The 9,164-nt window shown below is 51.9% G+C and overlaps 1 long non-coding RNA gene across 2 annotated transcripts in view; it reads left to right on the forward strand.

Moving 5' to 3' along the window:
• Positions 1-9,164, forward strand: part of LOC107536600 (uncharacterized) — a 61,448-nt gene that overhangs the window by 48,583 nt on the left and 3,701 nt on the right. The window lies entirely within an intron of this gene.

The following is a 9,164-nucleotide window of genomic DNA, read 5'->3' on the forward strand; positions in this document are numbered from 1 at the left end:
GCATCGACCGCGTGCGTGGGGTTATGGCGAAGACGCTGTTGGGGAGCAGGCGCTGGCCTTCCCTTCAGCCTCCTCGCCCCGGGCGTGAGCCGGGCCGTGACCTGCACGTCTGTGGGCGAGCTCGGAGCCGGCACCGAGAGGTGCCTCCCCTGCCCTCGAGCCGACCTCACAGCCCCTCCTGGAGCTGCCCCGCCTCACACTCAAGGAGATGGCCTCTGGGAGTGAGTGGCTTGGCGGGAACCGGGGAGTGATCCTCTGGCTTGGGGACCGGGAGGCTCACTGTTGCAGGAAACAGAAAATTCCGAGCAGCAGCAGGCGATCAGCTTTAGAAACGCTGCTCACGGGTCGCTGAACAGGCGCAGGGAGGCAGGTCGTCCAGGGAGTGGGGGGCAGGTGCGGCAGGCGGGGCTCTGCAGGGTCCACTGCCCACGCCCGGCCGCGCCCGCTCCTCTGCGCGCACCGCTTCCGAAGCTGGCCCAAGGCCTTGGCCCTCGCCCAGGTGCGCACCAGTAAGTGCTCAAACCGCCTTCCCCAGGAAGGCGAGGAAGGCACGGACGTGTTTCTGAGCAGCTGAGAGCAATCCCGGCCTCTGACGGGCTTCCTCTGTCCCACGGGGCCCGCCGCGCCACGTGGCACAGCCCAGGGGATGAGCCGCGCGAGGAGAGGAGAGAAGCCTCCCCGGACCCACTCAGCCTGAGCCGCTCCCCCGCACACCCTGCCCTTCGGCGCTCACGTGGGCTCTCCAGGCATTTTCTCGGTAGACCCGTCAAGGCAAAACTCTGCCCTACCTGACCCTTTGCCTCCAGTGCACCTGTACACTTGGCCCACGCGTTCCCTCCGCCCCGGTGCCCGTTGGCAGTGCCAGGCCACGGAAGTGTACAGCAGGAAGGCCCGTCCTTACCCCCGGCGTTGGTTTGACTAAAAGACAGGCTCCCGGTGGGCGCGCTCAGGCCTCCGCAGGGCGTGGGGAGCCAGTCAGCCGCCGGGCGCAGGCTGAGCTGTGAGCCCGGTGCCTCTACCCCCTGGGGGTGGGCTGAAGCCAACCGGCGGAGGCTGGTCATCCAGAGCTCTCGCTTCCTGGTTCTCAGGTTCCTGCCCATGCGGCCACCGTGTGCCTGGGCAGAGAGTGACACGCAGAGGCACACCCAGACGTTAGTGGAAACTGACTTTCTCATAGTTTTCTAAGCGTCAACCCAGTTTTCACGTTTGATGATCACGTCTACTTTCTTCTTCCTTTTTAAGCTAAAGCTTCTGACTTGAGTCTTTTATATATACACATATATATATAAATATACACCAGCCAACAGGATGCGTGAGAGCTTAAACGCAGAGGGGAGCTGTTAGGTGATTCTTGGTGAAAGGTAAGCTCAGGGCCCTCACACAGTTGCCATACGGGTGGCGGGGCTTGTTCACCCTTCATTTTCAGCCACTTTGTGTCTTTGGATCTAATGTGTATCTTTTAATCTCTGACTTTTGATTAGATTGTTTAAGCCGTGGATGAATAATGATATTATTGAGACAATTAGATTTATATCTGCCACTGTGCTCCTTGTTTTTTATGTCTCCTGGTTACTTTGTCCCTCTGTTCGTCCGTTACTATTTCCTTTCCTCTTAAGTGGATATTTTCTAACATACCATTCTACCTTTAATACTGAAAAGAAAAAATTATTTTACAATCCTCACCTGAGGACATGTTTCGAGAGGGGAAGGGGGAGAGAGAGAGAGAGAAACATTGATTTGCTGCCTCCCATAAGTACCCCAACCAGGGATCGAACCCCATAACCCAGGTATCTGCCCCGACTGGGAGTCGAACCCGCAACCTTTCAGTGCACAGGACGATGCTCAGGCAACTGAGCCGCTCCGGCTGGATTACCTTTCACGCTTTTAAACTGGCTTTTTGTTTGTTGTTTTCCCACTGGTTGCTATAAAACTTAAAATTGCTCTAGAATTTACAATATACACATTAACTTATTTGCATCTACTTCTTAAGACGTTACGAACTTAATTCCAGAAAAAAAAAAAAAAATAGAAACTTTATTTCTATATAGCTCCCTTTCCTCCCTCTTTTGTGACATTCTTGTTTCATACATGTTATATCTATGTATGTTATAAACTCAGCGATACATTGTTATAATTATCGTTACATAGAATCTCAGGTATTGTAAAGAAGCAAAGGGGAAAAAAGAGCACAAATCTATTTATGGAGTAAAAAAGTTAATCATCTGGTTTGGCTCAGTGGTTAGAAAAGCAGCCCTTGGACTGGGGGTCCCGGGTTTGAGCCCCGCCAAGGGCATGGCACATACCTCGGTTGCAGGGCCGACCCCCGGCCCTGTTGGAGCGAGTGTAGGAGGCAACCAGTCAACGTGTGTCTCTCACATGGGAGTTTCCTCTTTCTCTCTCTCCCACTCCCCCTCTCCCTCTTCCACTCTCTGGGGGAAAAAAAATACCCCAAAACTTAATCATCTTACTGTCATTTCTGAGGATGGATTTGTGTTACCATGCGGTGTCATTTCCTTTTTTCCAGTATAGCTTCATTGTCACCACTTTCCTTTGTGATGTTATTGTCAAGTATATTAACGTAGCTGTATGTTATAGGCCCAACAGTATAATTTTATAGATATTGCTTTATGCAATTGCTTTTTAATCAGTGAAGGAAAGAATAAAAACAAATTGGTAAGTGCGCTGTCTTTTATTGCTGCCTACATAGTTGCCTTTACTGGAATTCTTGGCATTTTTCATTTGGACTCAAATTACCGTCAGGGGTTCTTTCTTTTCTGCTTGAAGAACTTCCTTTAGGATTTCTCGTAAGGAAAGTCAGTGAGCAAATAATTCAGTTAGTTTTTGTTTAATTTGTAAAGTCTTTATTTTACTTTCATTTTTCATTGATAGCTTGGCCTGATAAAGGATTTTTCTTTTAGCCCTTTGTGTATGTTGTCCCACTGCCATCTGGTCTTCATCGTTTGTGAAGAGAAACCAGATGTTAATCTTATTGTTAATACTTGTATCAGAATAGTTTTTTCTCTTGTTTTTCAAGATTTTCTCTATCTTCGGCTTTCAGCATTCCGGCTATAATGTGTCTGGGTGTTGATCTCTTCGCATTTATCCTACTTGAACTTTGTGGATTAGTGTTTATTAAAAATCAGATTTGGGAAGTTTTCAGGCATTATCTCTGAATATTTTTTTCTCTCTGCTCCTTCCCTTTTTATTATACTTTTCAACCACAGAATCTTCATTTGATTTTTAAAAATAATTTTCATCTCTTTATGAACATTCTCGACTTCACAAGTAATTATTATCATACCTTCCTTTATTTTTTAGAAGATAATTTCCTTTGGTTTTTAAAACATATTTATAATAGGTTCTATTGTTTGATTCCCCCCGCCCCCCCCCGTGTGTGAATCACACTTCTCTGCTGCTTTGCATGTCTTATAATTTTTGTTGTTGAAACTCAGACGTCGTAGCAACACTACATACTGAATCTCCTCCTGCCCTGGGCCTTGCCGTTATAACTTGTTTGGACATTTATTTTTTCATTCTTACCCAGTTCTGTGGAGTCTAGTACCTGGTTTGTGTGCAGCTTTTGCTGCCTCTGCTCAGATTAGTTTTGTTTTTTATTTTATTTTGGGGGGGGGAGAGAGAGAGAAACATCAATTCGTTGTCCCACTTACTTATGCATCACTTGTTGCTTCTTGTATGTGCCTGACTGGGGATTGGATCTGCAACCTCGGCCTGTGGGGACGATGCTCTAACCATCTGAGCTACCCGGCCAGGGCTCAGATGTTTCTTTATAAAAATAATATTTTTTAATCTTTTAGCCTGGCTCTCTACAGGTCACCCCAGGTCAGCAGAAGCCACCCGTTAGTCAAAGGTTGTGCTTAAGCCCCCCGGACAGCTAGATGTTTCTTTCCTTCCCGTCGGGTGTGTATGCCTTGGCGACGCTTTCACGCTTCAGAGTTTACGGTTTTGCCCCATATTGATCCCGGGACTAGGAGCTTAAAGGTGCTGCCTTTTGAGGGGGTGCAGACCCCCAAGGATGAGTGTAATTTTATTTTTAAGTCTGCCTTCTTAGAGGTCGCCCCAAGGGCAGAGTAGCTTACTGTTTGGCCGGTGTTGAGTTAGTTTGTGCTCCAGTCCCGTGAGCAGGGAGGCTCCTGCCCTTTCCTGATGGGGCTGTGTGGCGCGAGGAGCGCTCTCGAGCCCGCTCTGGACTTGCTCTGCCTGCTCCTGCGTGGGTGCGGCCGAGCGCGTGTGCACACACACACACGCACACACACGCATGCACACGCAGACACGCACATGCTCTCTGGACCCGCAGGAATGCGTGGGGCCCTGGGGGGACTCTGACTGTCTCTTTCCCTGGTCTGTTAAACTTATGGCTGATCTGCTGTTTTGCGTGTATCTACTGTTATCATGCCCAAAATGTGCTCCGGGAAACCAACTCTGAGGAGCTATTTTTCCGATATCAATACAAAAATCACAAACGATGCGGAGAGAGTCAAGAAATGCGAAGGAAGACAGCGGCAAAGTCGCGCTGAGGCGGGCGACGGCCTGCTGGAGGCAGCGTGGGGCAGGGCGTGGGTGTGCCCCCCACAGCGGCCGAAAGGTTTCCGCCAGCTTTCCCACCGCGCTGTCCCTCATGGGCCGGAGGAGAGCCGTTTAACCCGACAGGCCTCTGGAAGGAAGCAAACTGATTGCACACAGCCCCTTTCGCGCTCGCGGGCAGAGCGCGGGGAGAGTCGAGCGCGGGCGCCCGGAGAGCTTCCCACCCACTTGCAGCCGCTGCTGCTCACCTGAATTCACGCACCGCGGGGGGCTTGGCACTGTATTCTCTGGCCATAGGTGGCCTGCTGTTCAGAAACAAGAAGTTCATCGGATCTTTTCTCTGCATCTAAAGAAATATTTGCTTGTTTTGTCTTTAAGTTTTAGCAAGGCCTTGGCTCTCAGGAACCACATTTGCCCAGGTGCTTTACCGGACTGTACCCCTGCCACCAATAAAGGCAACTGTTTCCCAATCCGTACAAGAAGGACCTTCGGGTGTCTTTGGGAACGAGAGTCCTTTAATCCTCGGGCAGTCCTCGAGCTCCTCAGGTTGGGGAAACTGTTTCTGCAGCTCAGGGCTCCCCCTGGGCATCAGTGGGCTCTACAGCGAGTGGGCTCCTTCTGCCACCACGTGGAATGCATTTCACCTGCCTCCTGCTCCGTCATCACGCCCTGCTGCTGTTCAGCTGTATAACCTCGAGCAAATCACTCACTAATGGTTGTAATACTAAGGGTGCACAGGGGCCCGGCCAGCATGGCTCAGCAGTTGAGCACTGACCTATGATCCAGGAGATCGCAGTTCGAGTCCCAGTCGAGGCACATGCCCAGGTTGAGGGTTTGATCCCCAGTAGGGGGTGGCAGGAGGCAGCCTATCAGTGACTCTCTCATCATTGATGTTTCTCTCTCTCTCCCTTCCTCTCTCTGAAATCAATAAAGACATTTAAAAAAAGGAAAAAAAGAAAAAGAGTGCACAGGGCACAGACTCGACTGTAAGCACTCAAACATATACCTTCTTACTCCTTTAACAACCCAATGAAGTTGGTCGTTAAAACCTCCACTTTACTGGTAAAGAAAGAGACACACAGTAACTTGCCTGAAACCACTCAGCCAGGATTTGAACCCAGGGAGTCTGGGCACCTGCGCCGCTGCTCTGTGGCCACAGGGCTAAGTGGAATCTTAGCATCATCTGTAACATGAGCTGGTTGACTAGATGCCTTCCAAGACCCCGGCTAGCCTATGAGGCTCAGCCTAGTCCAGGAGGAGGGCTTGCGGAGAGAGGGAATTAAACCGCTGGGCCTGTTACTTATGTTGGACACCCCAGACTTCCTACCAGGTGGAAACTCCGCATTAGTTACCTGCAGTGACATGGCCACTCCACGCATCTCATATTCCTTAGGGTCATTTTTTGTGTTACACTAGCTTGCTTATCCCCAGTCCCTTAACAAGGACTTGTGAGAAGATAAAGGGTGAGCCAAGGTCTTTTATCTGACACACTTGTGCATCTGATAGGGCCTTTAAACTAGGAGGGTGTCTGTGAAAGAGAAGGAACCCCTTCGTATGAACCCCTTCCCACTTGAGCCATGGGAAGGAACCCCTTCCCATTTGAGCCATGCCTGGTAAGAAAGTACTATTTTTCTAGACACCTAAAATATCAGCATAGTTTTGCTAATATACAATTAAAAAATTAATTTTAGAAGGGAGACGGAGAAAGATATCAGTGAGAATCATTGATGGGCAGCCTCCTGCCTGCCCTCTACTGGGCACGTGCCCTGACTGGGAATGGAACCATGATCTCCTGGGAAGGGCTGCCAGGAGCAGCTGCCACTGGGGAGGCGCAGCTGTGCTGGGCGGCCTGGGACAGAGACAGTGTTCCGTGGCACTGTGTTTGTTAATTATCAAAGGAGTTCAGTTTTCTGATACCTCTTTATACAGGTGTTCTGATGCTTCCTCAATACCCTTCTAAGGCCCCAGGTCTGTGTGTCTTTCCCTCCAGTGTTAATAACGTTAGGTGAGAAAAAACAAATATAAACCTCCCAAGCCATAAAATAAAGTCTGTCTGAAAAAATGAGTAGGAAAATTCATTTTGGGATGAGCTACCTCCAAAGCCATGCCAGATGCCCCCTGATTTTCCTAGTTGCAAAAACTGGTCCACAAAAGCCAGCTTGAAACTGCTATTCCCCTGGATGAGGGGGTCACAGTTGGAGAGACAAGTGTTGCACACCCGCACACAGGCCCCACTCACATCTTATCCCAGTCAATAGGAACAGCAGCAGCATTCAGTTTTATTTTGTTTTTAATGTTTTTAAAAAATGTTTTTAAATCCTTACCTGGGGATATTTTTTCCATTGCTTTTCAGAGACAGTGGAAGGGAGGGAGAGAGAAACATCAATTGGTTGCCTCCTGCAATCACTCCAACGGAGGCTGGGGATCGAGCCTGCAACTGAGGTACGTGCACTTGACCGGAAATGAACCCGGGACCCTTCAGTCCTTGGGCTGACACTCTAACCACTGAGCAAAACTGGCCAGGGCCATTTGTATATCTTTGCAGAAACGATATTCACGTCCTCTGCTTGGTTTAAATTGGATTATACGGAATAATTTTTGAGTCTGTAAAAGGAGAACATTACTTTTTTAAGAGCTGTGAAGACTCAGGAGAGAACTCTGGCGAGGCACACCGCGCTCTGCCTGTGACACGGGCTCTGGAAAGTTAGCGCGCTTCACCTCCCCTCGCCTCCAGAGCAAACCCGTGGCGTTCGTTTGCATTCCATCAGCCAGCAGGGCGCTGGGCGTGGAGACAGGCTCCATAAACGTCTGAAAAGTATAATGTGCCAATTCACACCATTCAGTACTCAAATTTCAATCTTACGTGCTGTGCCCCCTTACTCCCCATTTCTTATATTGAACCTTTTCTTCCCGTAACAATTTTCTTAATTTCATTCCCCTTGCCAGCTGCCTCCTCTCTTGAAATTTCACTTGCAGGATCATGGAAGCTGATTACAGACACCGCCTAACACGGCTCGGAGGTGAATGATAAACCTTTGAAGGCGCGAAATGACTGACGGCCTGTCAAAACAGCCTGTCCCCTTTTGGAGAGCTCAACAAAAGTAATTAAAGTGCTTGGAGAGAAATGAGGTGTTTAAAAAACCTGATTGCAGATTGGTAGAGCTACTTGACATTGCTCAGTAACCCCTGATGACCCAGCCTGGCCCGAGGCACGGCCCCCTTTCTCATTTGTAGAGGACCTAGGCCACCGTCAGGCCCCCTCAAACCCAGGTTGGTGCTTCTCTCCTCCAGGGGTGCGAAGCCTCCAGGGGGCCGGATTTGGGTGGCGGAATGGAAACAATTGGATCATTCAGGCCGGTGGTGAGTCCCACATGGTTTCGCACTTACTCACAGGTGCCCGGGCGTAACTGAAAGGGCAAGTACAGGTGAGAGGTGTGACCCGTTTGCCTGGCACCTTAATTCAGCACGATACCGAAGACACCTCGGTGAGAAAATGGGTGCGTGCAGCTGCCCAACCAGAAGGACTTGTTGGATTTTTGCCTTAGGCGCGTGGATAACGGGAATGTGAGAAACAAGGAGGTGGGCCGGGAGGCGAATTGACTGCGGTCTGGGTTCCGGGTCCGGCTGCAGGCCCGCGGTCCGGGTTCCGGGTCCGGCTGCAGGCCCGCGGTCTGGGTTCTGGGTTCGGCTGCAGGGCGGCGGTCCGAGTTCCGGGTCCGGCCGCGGGCCCGCGGTCTGGGTTCCGGGTCCGGCCGCGGGCCCGCGGTCTGCGCCGCTCCAGGGCCGCCAGCGGCTGGTGGGCGGTGGAGAGGGCGGGGTCCTGGGGACGGCCGGCTTGAGTTCACCTCCGCACTGCGGGGTCTAGCTCAGCGCTCCGGAGCTGTCCCGGCCTCAGCGGGGACCTGGGAGCCCGCCCCGCGCGGCGCCGATCGCCAGGTCGCGCCCCGACGCGGCGCGAGACTCCGCGGGGGGCCTGATCCCCGGATCTGCACCGAGACTGGCGCCGCCGGGCTGGGCCGCAGCTCCGGAGACGAACCGGAAAGCGTGGTTCCCGCCGCGCCTGCGCACAGCGCACCGAGGCCCCAACACCAGGCAGCCTCTACGGCAGAGGCGCGAGGTGTGTGTGGGCAGCATGAGCCATCTCGCGCTCCTCATTGGACAGCGGTCCTTGTCAATCACTGAGGAACCGCGGCTGGAGGAGACCGGACATCCGGAACGACCCACCTCCTGAGCGAGGTGGGCTAGGGAATAGGGTGGGGGGTGGGACGGCGGGAGGATGCAGCACCCAATGGTAATCAAACGCCTCGTCTTCGCAGGAGATTGGCAGGTGCTCGAGCCACTGAGGCACCGCGGAGGGATACGAGCTGTGAACAGAGACGCGTCCGCGCTTCGTGGCTTAGTTTGTGCTTGTGCGTGTTTCCTCTCAGTGTATAAACTGGACAATTAACGCGGAAATGAAAAGTTGCGGCCGGGCAGGGTGTCTGTGTTCCAGTTAGTGATTTGGCTTTCCGCTAAGGCTCCTGAGCTTGGTGGCTTTTTCCTGGGGCTCCCTAGGTCCCCCGGACTCCTCAGCGAGGCGCCCCTGCCACGTGCGGAGTCGGGGCTGCGCGGCGGCGACGGCC

This window comes from Miniopterus natalensis, chromosome 17, assembly GCF_054644295.1.
Source record: "Miniopterus natalensis isolate mMinNat1 chromosome 17, mMinNat1.hap1, whole genome shotgun sequence".
NCBI lineage: Eukaryota > Metazoa > Chordata > Mammalia > Chiroptera > Miniopteridae > Miniopterus > Miniopterus natalensis.